The 17,037-nt window shown below is 48.3% G+C and overlaps 1 long non-coding RNA gene and 1 gene segment (V, D, J or C); one reads left to right on the forward strand and one right to left on the reverse strand.

The window, feature by feature from the left end:
* Positions 1-5,068, reverse strand: part of LOC138400979 (signal-regulatory protein beta-1-like) — a 47,316-nt gene extending 42,248 nt beyond the window's left edge. Inside the window, exons 1-2 of the C gene segment in view lie at positions 4,934-5,068; positions 3,582-3,711 (exon numbers count right to left, since the gene is read on the reverse strand).
* Positions 5,069-11,522: 6,454 nt separating this feature from the next.
* On the forward strand, positions 11,523-16,831 carry LOC138401087 (uncharacterized). Of its 2 annotated transcripts, none has more exons than XR_011236412.1 (4): positions 11,523-11,611; positions 15,504-15,587; positions 15,675-15,781; positions 16,796-16,831. It is a non-coding gene; the product is annotated as an uncharacterized lncRNA (long non-coding RNA). The 2 variants fall into 2 exon arrangements; XR_011236413.1 differs by having other exon boundaries at positions 15,510-15,587.
* The last annotated feature ends 206 nt before the right edge of the window (positions 16,832-17,037 follow it).

Raw genomic sequence — 17,037 nt, forward strand, 5'->3', positions numbered from 1 at the left:
TCCATAGTTCAAAGATCCAACAACTAGGAGCTCTGATGTCAAAGAGCAGAAGAATATGAATGTCCCAGCTCAAGAAAAGAGAATTTGCCCGTTCTCTGCCTTTCTGATCTATTCAGATCCTCAATGGGTTGGATAATGCCCACCTGCATTGGTGAGGGCAATGTTCTTTACTCAGTCTACTGATTCAAATGCTAATCTCTTCTGGAAACACCATCACAGACATACCCAGAAATAATGTTTTACCAGCTATCTGAGCATCCCTTAGCCCAATGAAGTTGATGCATAAAATTAACCATCCCAAAGATCATATCCAGAATATGCAAACAATGTCTAAAACTCAGCAATAAGAAAACAAAAATACAATTAAAAATGGACAAAACATAAGGATAGACATCTTACCAAAGAAGACATACAAATGGTAAGTAAGCATATGAAAAATTCTCTTTTTTCATTGGAGAAATGCAAATTAAAATAAGATACAAATCAAAATAACTAGTACACACCTAGTATTAATAAAATGGCTAAATTCTAAATACTGGCAATATCAAGTGCTGACAAAGATGCAGAGAAACAGGCACTCTCACTCACTGCTAGTGGGAATGGAAAATGGTACTTTGGAAGTACAGTTTAGAAGACAGTTTGTCAGTTTCTTAATAAAATTAAACATCGATTTACCATACAACCTCACAATTACATTCCAAACCTCACAATTACATTATTTACCAAACTAACTAGAAATCTTATGTCCACACAAAAACCTGCATACAAATGTTTACAGTAGCTTTATTTGCAATAAAGCTGGAGGCAACCAAGATGTCCTTTAATAGGTGAATGGACATACAGTGAAACATCCACACTATGGAACACTATTCATCGATCAAAAGAACAAACTCTCAATCCACACAACAATATAGATGAGTCTTAATTCATATTGCTAAATAAAAGAAGCCATTTTCAAAATGTTGCATACTATATGATTTCATTTATATGATTTTTTTAAAAAAAGAAAACCAGGCCGGGCGTGGTGGCTCACGCCTGTAATCCTAGCACTCTGGGAGGCCGAGGCGGGTGGATCGCTCGAGGTCAGGAGTTCGAGACCAGCCTGAGCAAGAGTGAGACCCCGTCTCTACTAAAAAATAGAAAGAAATTATATGGACAACTAAAATATATATATACAAAAAATTAGCCGGGCATGGTGGCGCATGCCTGTAGTCCCAGCTACTCGGGAGGCTGAGGCAGTAGGATCGCTTAAGCCCAGGAGTTTGAGGTTGCTGTGAGCTAGGCTGACGCCACGGCACTCACTCTAGCCCGGGCAACAGAGTGAGACTCTGTCTCAAAAAAAAAAAAAGAAAACCATTGAGATGGAAAACAGATCAATGGCTGCCAGAGGATTTGGAAGAGGGAGACAGCTGGCTCCGTGAGGCACAGTGGATATTTTAGAAACCTGAAACTATTCTGCATGGTACTGTAGTGACTGATACATCTGATAAGGGCTTAATACCCAGAATATATAAAGACGTCCTATACTGTTCATTTGTCACATCCATTTGGCAAAACCATAGACCTTTACAACACAAAAAGTGAACCTTGATGTATACTAATTTTTAAAAAATCCACGAAGATGGTAGGGGATCACAGGATGGAATGCAGACTATGACAAAAGAATCTAATTGTATTACAAGTGCATGAGATAATCTCACTGAAGGACATGGGGAATAGAGGTTATGACCTAAATAACTTTGGAAATAACTGGAAAGTAGAAGACTAAAGACCAAAAGAACTATCCAGAAGCACTGTACTCTAGTTGGTAAAGTTGTTTCTCCTGGGGGTATGGGTTGACAATTCTGATACCCAAGTACATGTGTACTAGAATTGAACAATTAAGTAAATGGATGGCAGATGGCAGGAGTTAAGTTTGACACCGCTGAAGTAGGAGCTTATAGATGAGCAAGAAGAGAAGGACAGAATGAACCATGTGAATGCCTTAGAGTCAGAGATGTTAGCATGAGAATGAGCTCATGTTTGGCTAAATATAGATACTGAGGATAGATACAGAAATAATTATAGTTATGTGTATCCACAGGCTAGTATACATATATATATTTCCTAGCTATACCCACTGAGAGTAGGTCCCCAGTAGCAACAAGCACACCCAGCACCCAGATCTTGGTTTCTAATACCATTCTCCAATAAAAGGTACCAGGCTTCTTGGAGAAATGGCTGATTCTAGAGGTGGGCAGAAAATATACAAGATGAACCTGGAGCATCTTATAGTGCCGGAAAGTAAGAAAGGGCTCAAAAACAAAACAAGAAAGGTATGTCAAAGGGACATGGGAGCCAACAGAAAGAGCTCCCAAGGGCCAAAACTGAAACAATTTAAGCAACAAAATAAATAACATGGTATTGGATTATAATGCAAAGTATCCAATCAATATCCGTGGGTGCACATTGATATAATAAATGATTGAATAAACAAGTAAAACAACAATTCCAAATAACTTATGTAGCTACTCCTCCCTCAAGGAGGCGAATCATAACTCTCCAGCCCGTAAGCGGGGCCTGTGCATAGTGACGTCCTTTTACATGTGCACAGCATGTTCTCTTGATATAAATGTGTTGAGACTGACACTTCACCTCTGTGGTCTTCCTCCCCAAAACTCATACCCCCAGTTTAACCATGAGAAAAACATTCGACAATCCCAAATTGAGAGACATTGTACAGAATACCCGACCAGTACTCCTCAAAACTGTCAAGGTCATCAAAAACATGGAAAGTCTAAAACTGTCACAGCCAAGAGGAGCCTGAGGAAATATGACAAGTAAATGCAATGTGACATCCTGGGTGCAGTCCTGGTAAAGAAAAAAGACATTAAAGAAAAACTAATGGAATCTGATTAAAGCATGGATTTTAGCTAATATGATAAAGAGTTTTTATATTTTACTGATTTGGGTTCTTTAGTTGTCATAAATGCATCACAGTAATATAAGATGTAAACAGTAGGGGAAACTGGTTAAGGGGTATAGAGAAACTCTCTGTACTATCTTTGCAACTTTTCTGTAAATCTAAAATTATTCTAAAATAAAAAGTTTATTTAAATATACTCTTACAGGACCACAGTAGTCCACGTCCCCTGCATCATATGCTTTGCAATGTGACTTTGCTGCTCCTCCCTGGGAGAAGTGGTTTCTACTTCCCTACCTCTTGAATCTGGCCTGGCCTTGTGACTTGCTGGGGCTGATAAAACGTAATAGAAGTAAATTCATACCAGTCATGAAGTCTCAAGAGGCCTGGCATGTTGCTAAATGATGACAGACACATGGCCTGAACACCCCTCTGACCTCAGCGGATGGCTAGCCAACTGCCAGACATGTGATTAGGACCATCCTAGACAAGCCAGCCCCCAGCAGACCTACCCTCTGATCCTAGACACCGGAAGCCGAGGCAAAATTAGCCCAGCTTGGCCCGGACTGGCAGCGCTACCCAGCTGCCCCCAATGAGCAATAACAAAAGCTTTTTGTTTGTAGACAGTGAGTTTTGGAGCAGTTTGTTGTACAGCAATAGCTACATGCTTCATTCTTACCTAGACATAACAGGGCTTTCACAAGGTTGTTTGTTGTAACATTATAAAAGAGCAGGTGCAACCTCAAGGCTCATCAATAGCAGATGGATCAAATAATTACAGGAGATCCAAACCATGGAATATCATGCAGCTGTTCAAAAGAAAGAGGCAACCCTATGAGAATCAATATGGAACAAACACCATGATACATTTTTAAGTGAAGCAGCAAGAGGCAGAAAAGTATACAAAGCCACTGATCCTGTAAAATATTTGTATTTGCATAGACTCCGTCCCTGTCTCTGGGAGGACACACAAGACACGTGTAACAATGACTGTCTCTAGGAAGGGAAACTGGGAGGCCGGGGAACAAGCGTGGAAGGCAGACTTTCTTTTCACTCAACCCTCTTTTTTATCTTTTGAATCATGTAGATGTGTTATCTATTCAAAAATAAATAAAAGCAGAATGTAAAAAACTCCCGTGCCTTTCAAATTCAGAGAGTCTATTATTCTTTCCCAAGTTCCCAGGATGCACCGGGACCGCACACAGCAGCGGGGGGACAGGACGAGCTCCCCGCTCCGTCCCGGGCAGCCCCCGCCGCGCGGGGAAGCCGGTTTCCCTCGCCCGCCACCGGGGGGCAGCGCGGGGCTTCCTTCCCGGGAGGAAGCGCGGAGGGCGCGCGGTCTGCCCTGACAGCACGCTCGCTCCTGCAGAGAAGGTTCCGGCGGGCCCTGTTACCACAAAAAGTCTGCCCTTGCGGGGAGAACCCGGCCAGGAACCCCAGTCCAAGCGGTAGGCCCCCCACCTGTTACCTCCCAGTGCCAGGCAGAGCGGCGGTCCGGGGGGAGCCCGAGCCTCTCCTCTGCGGAGAGAGGGGGTGCCCCGGGGCTCCTGGCCCTCCCCTTCCAGCAGGTTCTACAGAACCGTCTGGGGAACCTGCCCTCCAGGCTGTTGAGAAGGTTAAGAAGTCTCATAATCGGGAGACCTGGAGGGTTTGCCATTGACCCCCGGCGTGACCTTGAGAAGGTTCCTTCTCTCCCCCCCCCCCCCCGCCCCCCAGCCTGTCCCGTATCTATGTGCTGGAAGTGGTGCCTGTAAGAATGAATTAAGCGCTTGATTTGTGACGTTGACTGAACTAAGCAACTTAGAGATCGCGTTATGCCCCATTTTACAGATGAGGAGACTGAGGAACTCGCTCCTGGTTACAGGCTGGTAAGGGGCGGGCGGGATTTGCATTCAGGGCTCCCTGGTTCCCGAAGCCCTGCTCTTACCGCTTAACTTACCCTGTCTCCGACGGCTGCTGGGGCTGGGGGGCGGTTTCAAAGCAGAGGTGGCTGAGGAAAAGCTGGGAAAGGGCAACGGAGCAGATACTCACCAGCCCTTCTGCGTGCCAGGCCGGGCAGCCCTCTAGGAAGCGTGCTTTCCTCTGTTGGTTGTGACATTCTTGCACCCCAGTCGCACAGGCGAGGACAGGCTCAGAGTGGCCCGCAGCTGCAGGAGGGTGGGCTGCGGCCCCAGATCTGCAGGCGCCACCGGGCTCCTTCCGCCCCTCTCCTCTGGGCGTGCAGGGGCCAGCTGCCCGAGGCCTCCCGGGATCCCTCCGCGCAAGGGCGCTGTGCCCTGGACTCAGGCCTCGGTAAATAGTCCTGATGAGCGGGCAGAACTGCACCCGCCGCCCCAGACAGCACTTCTGGCTGTAATGGGAGGGACGTAAAATGGTGACATGCTCAAGAGAGAGCTGGGGCTAGACCGGAGCTGCTCCCACGAGGGTGTCAGTGACCTCTCTGTGCGTGGGGCCATCTAAATGGAGGCCTGAACGGTGAGAGGATCCAGCCGTGCGAAGAGCTGGCACCGCGGCGGAGAGAACGGCGAGGGCAATGGCCTTGGAGCGGGAGAGTGGACTCCATGAACATATGTTCCATGAACATAAGGGTGGCCGGGGCACCGGGGCTGAGCGAGCCGTGCCGTGACACAGCAGACTGGAGGTGGTCAGAAGCTGGGGGGAGCAGGCTTTGCTGGTCTTGGCAAGGAGCTGGACTTTTATTCCAGGTGTGATGGGGGAGTTAGTTGCATTGTTATGGCTGAAGTTGTTGTGCAGGTGAACTAGTTGGACTAGATGGTGGATGCCCTTCCTGCTCTGCTAGCCTTGGGTTGGAGGAGGAGGTTGATCACTCAGACCTTCAACTTGCTCTGTCCCATCTGACCTCCTGGCTTCTAGGAGATGCATGTGGACATTCAGGAAGTCCCCAGCACTTGGTCTCCCACACAAACTTGGAGGTGTTAGATCAGCTAAGCCCTCCTCTTACGGATAAGGCTGGGCCTGAGGCCCAGACTGCAGGGATGAGCCCCCACCTTCCATGGGTGGGTGGGCAGCAATGGGATCTGCTTCACTGACTCATGTACCCTCAGCACCCAGCACAGTCTTGACCGAGCCCACCCCTAGAGCCAGGCAAGGTGGGCCTTGCCCTGGCCATCCTCCAGCTGCGTACATCCCCACAGGGCAGAGGGTCCACAGTGCCAAGGGGACATACCCATCCAAGACTTTGCCCCTCTTTCTAGAATACTCCAGGTTCCTGGGATCCCTGAGTTTCCTGCCCAGAGGTCCCAAGCCTACTGCCAGGCCTCTTCCTGGTTTGTTAGGAGGCAGAACACTAGGCCCAGGGTGCAGCCAAGGGACACCACGGAGCATGGGCGTGAATGGAGCTTGGACGTGCAGCCTGAGGTGTCACACACGCATGTGGGGTGTGCGCAGTAAGAGATGGGGCTGAGCATGAGACCGGAAAAGGCCAGGTTGTCGGCTGAGAGATGAGCCCAGGAGACGGGGACACTGTCCCCAGCACCACCACACTCCGGTGCAGCTATCTGAGAAGTCTGAGGTTTCTAAATTGATCCTGGCCTTTCAGGTTGTTATGAAGTTATACTTTTCGAGGAGAAGGCTAGAGCATTTAAAAACGAGCTATTCATCTGATACACAACTCTTAAATATTCACATTTAAGGATGAGTGGACACCAGGCTCCACCAATACCAGGGGTGGGTCTGGCCTGGCCCCTAGGATATATTCAATATTTATCAAATTAGATGGATTAATCTCATTTAATTTAATCCTCACACAGACTCAATGGAGGGAAATCACATTGTTAGTGTTTTATTGATGAAGAAACTCAAGCTTGGAGAGATTTAGTGACTGGCCCAATTTGTCCAGTGGAAAAGTAGGAGAGCTGAGCCTCAAGCCAGGACGTGTCTGATTCCAAAATCCACGGCCATTGGTCCATGGCCAGTTCACAGCCATTATGATCACATTACATATAGTAGGACTGTTTGAGCATGTCACTCACTGGTCTTTCCAGACATAAGCACTGTGCATATTACATGAAAAAGGCCTTCTCTTCTTCACTCATAATGACTCCACCTTCCCAGGCACCTTTGGGAGGTAACGACAGGAGCTAATGTTTCATTTAACAAATGGGAAACTGAGCCCCTGAGCAATAGCCCAAGGTGTCATCAAGGCTTAAAGAGATAGGGTTTATTTTTCTCATGTAACAAGAAATCTGGAGATAGCCAGGTCAGGGCTGGTATAATCATTGCACCATCGTCAGCAAACAACTCTAACTTCTTGGTCTGTTATGGTTATTTATTGCTGCCCAACAAAATGCCCTGAAACAACAGCCATTTTATTTTCTGCAGTTTTGTGGGAAATTTGGGCAGGGCTCAGCTGGGTGATCCTTCAATGATGCATGGAACATTGACTGGAGTCACTCAGTGATATTCAGCGGATGGTCAGTTTAATTGGGCGGATCAAGTTGGTTTCACTTGGGTGCCTGCTGCTTTGGTGGGGACGGCTGGAATGCTGAGCTCTGTTGGGTTCCTCTCCCTCTCAATGGAATCTCAGGGCCTCTTGCAAGTGGTCCCTCCAGCAAGGTACTCTGAAATTTTTTTGTGGCAGCTCCTGACTCCAAGAGGCCATGGGAGAAACTGCTGGTCCTTTTAAGGGCTTGGCCCAGAATTGGCATAGCATCATTTCCACCATACTCTACTGGTCAAAAATGTCACAGGCCAGCCCAGATTCAACTAAAGGGGAAACAGTCTCCTCCCCTCAGAGAGGAGGATCAAAGAATCAACAACCATCTTTAATTCACCACATGGTCCAAGACAGCTGCTTGAGATGTAGTTGTCACATCTCGAATTCCAGCCAGCAAGGAGCAAGGAGGAAGAAGCTGTTTGCCCTTCCTTTAAGACATTTTCTAGAAGTCATACATAACATTTCCCATTGGCCAAAACTCACATGGCCATACTTAGGACATGGAAGGGAAGCTGGAAACTATAATCTTTATTCCAGAATGCCATAAGCTTATCTTAAAACTAGGGATTCTGTTGACCAAGGAAGAAGGGGAGCATGGATACTGAGGATCAACTAAAAATCTTTTCCACCATTGAGGGTATTTGCTACCAGCAGCCAAAGACATTGCTAGCAGAGATGTTTCCCAACCAGTCTTGTCTCTCCTAATGTGTCCTCCACACTGTCATTAAAATAATCTTTCCTTTTGTATTATTGTTATTTTTCAGGTAGAAATCACGTTTCCTTTTAATTGAGTATGTAATTCACACTGTTTCCTCTCTTGGCTACTCCTATGGTAAAAATTAGGTCCTCACCTCTCAAGAACATTGCATCTGAGTGTGAACATGGGCCTCAAACCAGGGCTTTCAGAATAACAGGGAACAGCAAAAGCCAGCCTTTCCCTTCACCTAGAAAGGGAGGGTCCAAATCTCCACCTTCCAAACATTGAAAACCTGGAGCTCAAGGCAGAAATGGAAACCAAAATGTATCAGGAATGAAGTAGAGTACCCCGCATATACTCAAGGTCAAGACGGTTTGTGAGAAATAAGTACCTGACCATCTGGCCTCTTCTATTACGAATGGGCCAACCCCAGCATTTTTAAAGGAAGATGTTTTCATTTCGGTTTCATTTCCCAAAGGGGTATAAAAGCTACTACCTGGGATATAATGAATCAGAATAAATCAGTTCACTCACAAGTAACATGCCTGGATGACGATTTTTGGTTGCTGAGAATATTCTGCACATTATTTCAAAGTGGAAAAAATCAGGGCACTCTGAGAAAAGAGAATTCAAAAGTGGTGGCTACATTTGCTGACAGGTTTATGTAGAACACACATACACACAAACGTCATTTTTTTCAGTGTATATATGTCACGAGGCCAAGACCCCAATCATCAAAATCAGTTATTTTGTATATTACAGCGCACAGAACAACGGAAGGAAAGACATTTTCTTGGAAGGCGACTGAAAGGCATTTTGCAAAAGGTCCATATCCCTCTGAAATGGAAGGACTGGAGCCCAGCGCCTGGTGGCCTTCATGAACTTGACCTTTCCTCTTCTTTGGTTGCAGTGGAACCAGTGAAAGCTGTTTCTTCTGTACATTCTGCTGGCTGCTTCTCCTCTTCCTCCTTCATATCCTCTGGGAATAGAGGTCTGGGTATTTTTGCATGCATCCCTGCATGGCCCGGAACTGGCCTACACAGTCTCACCCCTTGACATCCTCCATGCTATAGTGGAAGCAGGAAAAGGCCGAGTTGAACTGCTCCCCACAGGGGTCGCTGGCTATGTCCCCCGGGCACAGGCAGTTCCCGTTAACATCTCCATTTGGCAATCTGTGCTCCTCCTTGTAAGGACCACTGGGGTTGCCGGCCACCAGCTCTGCATTGCTCAGTTTCGTGGTTTTCTTTGGTCACTGTATGATTTGATCTTTCTCTTCCTGCCAGCAGTAGGACACGGCTATTGCCTGGTGCTTAGACCTCGCAGAAGCAGTGTCGGCAGCTGCAGCTTCAGGAAGTGACCTCCCTCCTTTGGTACTTTTTCTCCTAAAGGTAAATCTTTTCATCATTCCTGTGCCAACAGCAAGTGTCCAAAGCTTTTAGTGTTGTGTGAAACAGCAAGAATAGCGTTCACCACCCACCAGGCACTGTGCCAAGCCCTAAATGGAAATATCTCACTTGATCTTTGAGGTAACACATTGAGGGAGGATCACAGAACGGAAACCCAGAGAGGTTAAGTGACTTGCCCCAGGCCACACAGTAAGAAGGTGCAAGGCTGAGATTCAAACCCTCTCTGTTAGATCCCAGAGGCGTGCTGTGACACCCACACATGTGAAGCCCAATGATGACAGCCCTGGAGCAGGGGCAAGGCCTGTGCTTGGTGTGTGAATGTTGGAGGTGATAAAAGTGAGCCAGGAGCCTGTAGACCCCTACCCCCTTTTCCCCTGTGGTCCTTCAGTAGGGGAGTCTGCACCAAGCCCCAGGGTCAGGTTGGCATATTTCATGAAATTAAGCTGGCATCACGAATTCATGTCATTCTATATCCTTTACACCCTGAATTCACCCCAGGCCACAAGTAGGAGACCTTGCAGAACTGGCTATGTTGCTAAGCAGCATGTGAGCACAGGCCCAGTTAAATGGGGTGCCTTCCGGTTCCAGCTCTGAGGTTCTCCGCCGTGACCCCAGTCCTTGCTTTTACTTCACCTCTATTCAAGAGTCTGCAGTGGCTCCCTGTCTCCCTCAAGTTCAGTTTTGCCCTTCTGCAAATGCCCCTGCAAGGAGGGTGGAGGAGGAGGAGGACAGATCTGGGTTCAAATCCTGGTTCCATCCTTTTGGTGAGTCTCAGTTTCTGCATCCCTCAAATGGGAAGAAATAATTTCTGCTCTGCGAATTAATCCAAGTGTTGAGGACCACATAGGACAAGGGATGGGAGTGGCCTTTGCAAGCCAGAGCCAGTGAGGGATGCAGTCCCCACTTCACAGAGTTGCATCTAAAGGACTAGGTGTTATTTCCTTGGAAGGCAGAGGGGTCTGGGAGTGGGGTGGGGGGAGTTCAGGGAGAGTGCTGCACCTTCGGGGGGCTCCCGCTCACAGCCTCACAGAGGAAGTGGCCCAGGCTAATACCCTTTTGGGGGGGCACAGTAAGACCACTGGTTCTGGAGCCAGATAAACCTGTGTTTGAGTGTCCCAACGTTCTCCCTTAGTAGCTGAAGGACGTTTGGATGAGTCACATAACTTCTCTGTTGCTCCATTTTCACATCTATAAGGTGGGGCTGAAAAGAGAATCTATCTCATTGGGATTTTGTGAGGAATCAAAAGAGAATGTGCCTTTAAAGCATCTAATTTAGTGCAGATGAACTGTTCAACCAGTAGTAACGATAACCGTGACTGGTATTTGTTGAGCCCTAATTAAATTCTGTGCTATAAGCGTTTCGTTGATTAGCTTACATCCTCCTCACCACGACGCTAAGATGTGGGTAACTGTGTTATTTCCCACTTACAGATGCAGCGACGGGGGGTACGGTGAGGTTGAACGAACTGCCCAAGGTCACACAGTGAGTGGTGGAGGCTGGGCTTGGACCAAACCCAGTCTGTCTGACCCAGACGCCACCTTAATCAACACACCATGCTGTTGTTACTGTCGTCAGGGCTATTGTTGACCTTGGATTCTGTACTCCGAATACCTCTACAAGTGCCACGACACCTGATTGGAGCAAGAGCAGTCACCTGATCCAAAGACTGCCGAAATGCAGGCTGGCCGGCAGCCAATGATGTCGCCTGGTGCAGAAGCTCCACCCAGCAGGGCTGAGCCCAGAGAACTAACCGGATCAGTAGCTATTGGGCTGCCAGTTTGAATTTGGATCACGAAGAGTTGGGACAGTGCGTGAAAGCTGAAGATCCTAGAAGATCAGACAGCTTTTTTAAAAAATGTGAAGGTACCGAGGCACGAGTAAGATAAAACTGCAGGAGAGGGACGGGGAGCAGAGAGAAGGAAGTGAACGCCAACACACCTCTGCTCCTAGAGGGCCAGGGACCCACTCAGGCCCTGGAGCACTGGGTCCCGAATGATTTTCCAGTGGCTAAACTGCGTTCTGTTGTAGAGGAATTCTGACACACAATCAGAATTCTCTACAACAACCCTTGTGGCTCAAGTTAACCTGAGAGAGGTTCTGCTCTTTTCAGCTGAAATGAGGCTCACTCAACCCTCACCTTCACTTTAGGGTAAGTGCTAAGGATTGGAAGTGGCAAATGGAGAGGGACGTAGCACCAGGACATCCCTTCATCAAGCCCAGGCGAGGAGGCCCAGGAGACACGGCCTGGCCTGGCTCCCGTTACATCAGAACCCTGGCTCAGTCCTTGGTTCTCCTCTCCTTTGTACCCGCGATCATGCCCTTGGTGATCTCACCCACCACCTGGAGGGACTCCAGGCCAGACCTCTCCCCTACACCCCAGACCCATGTCCAGCTGCCAACTTGAGAGCTTTATTGGTGTTATGCAGGCATGTCACATCTACCTGTCCCTAAGAGAACTGAGTGTGCCTTCAAAACCCACCCCTCTCACATAATGTCCATTTCAGGAAATGCCAACTCCATGATTCTAGTTGCTTAGATCGATTACCTGGGAGTCCTCCCTGCCTGCTCTCCATGTCTCGTCTCCAACATTCCTTCAGGCCACAAATTCCATTGCGTTGGCTCTACCTTCCAAAGGTAACCATAACTGACCACTTCTGACCAAGCCAGCCACAGCCACCCTGGTTCGAGCTGCTATCATCTGTCACCTGGAATGACACAACAGCCTCCTCCTGCTTCTGGCCTTCCTTCTACAACTTGTTCTGAATTCAGCAGCCAGAGAGCTCTTGTCGAAACTCAAGCGAGAGCTTGCAATCTTCTTGCCCCAAACCCACCAATGGCATCCTTTCTCACTCAGAGGAAAAACAAAAGTCTTTACAAAGAACTTCAAGGTTGTACACAGCCTCCCCAATTTTCCCTACAGACTCCCTTCCTTGACCTCACCTCCCAGGCCTGTCCCAGCCGCACCTCTGCTCCAGCCACTCTAGGGTGCTCACTGCCCCTAGATGGAGAACTCCCACTCCCCAGCCTCTGCATCTTCTGTCCCCTCACCTGGAGTACTCCTCCCTGCCTCCCTCCCTCACCTGTTTGGGTCTGCTCCAGAGAGACCCTTCTTGGGCACCTTGTTGACAATGGCTGTCCACCCCAGCACTCCCCCCCCAGGCTCCTTCCCTGCTTTAGTTTTCTCTGTAGCACTTATCACCATCTGTCGTGCAATGGATTTTACTTACTGCCTATTGTCATCTTCCGCACTAGAATGTAAGCTACATGTGGGGAGGCACCTTCCTCTATCGAATGTATCTCCCTTACCTCGAACACAATATCAGGCACATAGTAGGTGCTCAGTGAAACCTTGTCAAATGAATGAAGAAACACACATAAGAGGACTTCCTGGCGGCATCCCCCCTGGCCATTCCCATACCCCCAGCAGCCACCCCCTGGGTGCCCTAGGCACATCCCCTCACCTCTTTGGTCCTATTAGGGGAAAGCAGCCCCTAGGCTCTGTCCCAAAACATGAGAAGCAAGGAGGAATTAGTCCAAATAGGTGGGGATTTCTTTTTAACTAGAACTCTTTTTTTCCCCTTAATACAAAAGTACTTGTGTCCCTGCTGTTGGCTCTCCTGTCAAATCTTGTCCTATGCTGAAAACCCGTGCTCTGCGTTCCCGCCAAGGATCTGCTGTCACAGAATCTCTGGGGTGTTACAGAAGGTTCTCGGGGCCAGCGGAGACGCATTGCCTCCCTGGAGGCACACACCTGGACACCCCACAAACAGGAAGGACTCAATGTGGATGACTGATGAGGCTGGGAACAGGCACCTGAGATCACTATCCTATTCCCTCCACTTTCTGTAGTTTGGAAATTTTCTTTTAAAAAAAGAAAAGAGTGTTTTTCCCTGAAGTTCTTTCTCCCCCACGCATGCCCAGAGGACTTCCTGTTGCTCTCTCCCACCGTCCTCCACCCACAACTTCTCTTTTCCCCTCCCGTCTGGTTTGAGGAGAGAGCAGTTCCTCTCTGTGCACTAGCTGCCTGTTTGCATCTGGGAGTCATCTGGGGCCACTTACGAACCTCTGATGCCCAGATGTCCCCCGCACACTCCCCAAGATCTGAGTCCAAATGGCCTGGTGAGGGGGTGCTGGATACTGACTGTTGGCAAGTGCTCTCCACATGATCCTAGCACTTGCTAGAGCCAACCTGAGCCTAATTCTTTGCTGCACCTAGGGCCCTCCTGTTAACAGGGTCTGGTCTCCTTTGAAGCCCATCCCTAGGGTTCCACCACAACTGCCTAAGTGACTCGAAGAGATATTTCTTCCAAATTCAGACATGAGCCTTATTCCCCACCAGAACTCCTGGTGGGTGACATCCTCCCCACTACTTACACAACTCGGGTTCACTGGCGCCCTTTCGAAAGTGCAGAGAGGCACACAGGAGCCAGCTATAGCCCACTTCAGGCCCAGGAATTCCTGAACAGAAAGGAGCCATTGTCCCCGAGTCACTTTAAGGGAACAGCTCAAAAACACATTCAAAAGGCCCTGATGATAATGAATATGCTAATATGATTTCCATTGGGCACCCATGCTACCTCTAAAAATGCTTTCTGACCTTCCTCATGGATTCAAAGCTTCCATTGAAGTCGATGGGGGATTTGGGTTAAAATAACATGAAAGTTTTCACTCAAATGGACAAAGCTGGGGAATTACAAATTAAGCATGCGACCTTGAGGGGAAATACAGGCTGTGGTAGGTCATCAGTGGACCTTTTGGCCAGGTGGCTATTGCCTTTGGGTGGACCAGCTAGCAAGCATTGGAGGGGCTCTTTTGCATGACAAATGAGCTCTGGAGGCCTCAGTTTAAATCCCAGCTCTGACAGTAGTTGAGTGACCTCGGGCAAGACAACTCATTTCTCCGATTGAGGCTCAATTTCCCTATCTGTAAAATGGCTTGAATGATACCTCCCTTGCAGCATTGCTTCCAAGATTAAATAAGATGTGTGTATGTGGGAGGGGTTAGGAAAGTAGAAAGCATCTTGGAGCTCCCCACCCTCTCGCCCAATCGCAGGCTCAGCAAGGGTGTGAACATCCCCCGCCTCCCATCTCCCAGACTTTCTTTCCTTCATTCAACACATATTTATGAAGCACTTTCTGGGTGCCAGGCACTACTTGGGGGCTGCAGATTCAGCTGTGAACAAAACAGATGAACTCTGCTCTCCGTGGAGCTGCCATTCTAGTAAAGAGACAGACACCAAACACATGAACAGATAGATAGTATTAAAGTGGTAATAAGTGCTATAGAGACGGAAAAACAAAACCCTTAATGAAAGGGGCAGAGCTTTAGAATCAGACAGACCTGAACTCAAATCCCAGCTCGCCCCTCCCTGGCTGTGTAACTCTTGGGAAAGTGATTTATCTCCCTGACATTCTTCTCCTATGTCCAGTGAGATCCATTGATCATCTGTCCACCCATTGGACAAATATTTATAGAACTTTGTCCTGTGTCAAGCATCGTTTTGAGTGCTGGGGTAGGGGGCCACAGTGAATGAAACAGACAAAAATCCTTGCCCTTGGGAGCTTAAAATCTAGAAGAAAGAAACAGACACTAAACAAATATGCACATATACACATATTGAGTGATGAAAAAAAAAATGCCCTGGAAGGAGGTCCCGGAGGATGGAGGGGCACTATCTTCCGGAGGGTGTTCAGGGAAAGCCTCTCTGAGGAGCTGGCATTTAAGCTGAGACCTGAAGAACATGGAGTTACCTATGTGGTTATCTGGAGGAAGAACATTCCCAGCCAGAGGGGACAGCAAGGACAAAGGCCCTGAGGTGGGACCATGCGCGACCGTGGGGAGGATCAGGGAATCAGAGGCAACGTATGAGAAGCACCCAGCACAGCACCCGGCTCTGAGTAGGTGCTCAATAGTAGCAGCTATTATTTGTGCCCGTTTCATGAAAAATGGGAGAGAAGTCAGTTTTCACTATCACAGAAGTTCTCGAAGGCTTTGTGGATTGGCAACTTCTTCATTCCCTTTTCTTCTCTTGTTTTTCTGAGAACCAGCAAGTCCAACTTCTCAGCCCTCCTGCCAGCCCGCCTGTGCGCCTCCAGTCCGAATCCGGCGGGAATGCGTGACATGAGGTAGCGATGCTGGAGGGAAGGGGTGCGTAATTAATGATGGTTATTAAATAATAATGGCAACATCTTGAATTTCTTTCCTCTCTGTAGCCTCACAAATTAGACGCCCTGGAAATGCTGTGCCGGTCGCCAAGATGCACCTCCATCTGGGGTGGACCGCAACATCTGCTAAACAGCTGCATCCTGTTTAAGAGCTGGTACTTAATTCAATTACTCAGCTCTGGCAGGGACAGGAGGAGCTGAGTGGGAAGGGGCAGGCCCAGGCATGGGCATATGTGCCACCTCTTCCCAAGTTCACCCAAATTCCACTCGGATGGTGTCTTCCTCACACCTGCTGATGCAGCTGACCTGGGCATCTGCACGTTTCCAGACCTGGCTGTGCTCACACATGCCACCTCCTTACCTTTACTCGAGCTGTGCCCCTGCCAGGAACACCCTCCTCCTGCCTGTCCGACTCCTACGAGTCCTTCAAAAGGCCCAACTCAAACATCAATCTCTCTTCCATGAGGTCTTTCCCAACCTCCCAGCCACAGGGAATTACCTCCCAGGCGCTCTCTCGGTGCTTTATGCATTCCTCGACTGAAGCATTCAGACCATTGCATTGCAATTTCATGTACCCTGTTGTTTTGTAAGCTCCTTGGGTTGGGGACCATGCTTAATTCATCCTTGTACTGTCAGCATTGCACCTGACTCCCTGTAGACACTTAATAAGTGTTCAGTTAATAAATGGATGGATGGGTAGAGTGAGGGAGGAATGGAGAAACAAAAGAAAAAGAGGGATAGATGAACAGATGGAGCCACTGCCACCATCCAAATCCAACTACCGTCATTTCTCACTGGAACAAACACCACGATCTCTCTCTGGTTATTCAGTTTCGCTCTTCACCCAATAGTCCCTTCTACTCAGAGCACTTAAGAATCTTTTGAATATGGAATTACATCACATTTAAAACCTTCCAGTAGCTTCCACATTCCTAACCCTGACCTCCAAACCCCTATAGGACACAGCCCCTCCGATCTCATCTCCTCGCTGTCCTGTGCTCCAATGACCTGGGGAAACTGCCAAGCTCCTCTCACCTCAGGACCTTTGATCTGGCTGTTCCCTGTCTGGGACTCACTTCCCTGGCTGTCTGTCAACCTGGCATGCTCTCAAGTCTTCTGGTCTAGCTCTAATCTCACCTCCTCAAAGAAACCTCTCTTTGCTCCCCTAGGTAAAATAGCCACCATCTTGATCCCAAAGGCAAAAGGGTCTGATGCAGCTGACCAGCACTTTGGGCTGCTGAAACCCAGAGTGTGCAACTCAGCTGCAGCGATGGTGCAGACCTGCCCCCAGGACCAGCCACGGGCCATCCCCTCCCCTGGTGCTCACTCCTCCTCTCCAACAACTAAAGATTCCTCATGAATGGGCTTGTCTGGAACTGCTGCAATTAAACTATCACAGCAACATCGGACC

The sequence above is a fragment of the Eulemur rufifrons genome, chromosome 20 (genome assembly GCF_041146395.1).
Source record: "Eulemur rufifrons isolate Redbay chromosome 20, OSU_ERuf_1, whole genome shotgun sequence".
Lineage (NCBI taxonomy): Eukaryota > Metazoa > Chordata > Mammalia > Primates > Lemuridae > Eulemur > Eulemur rufifrons.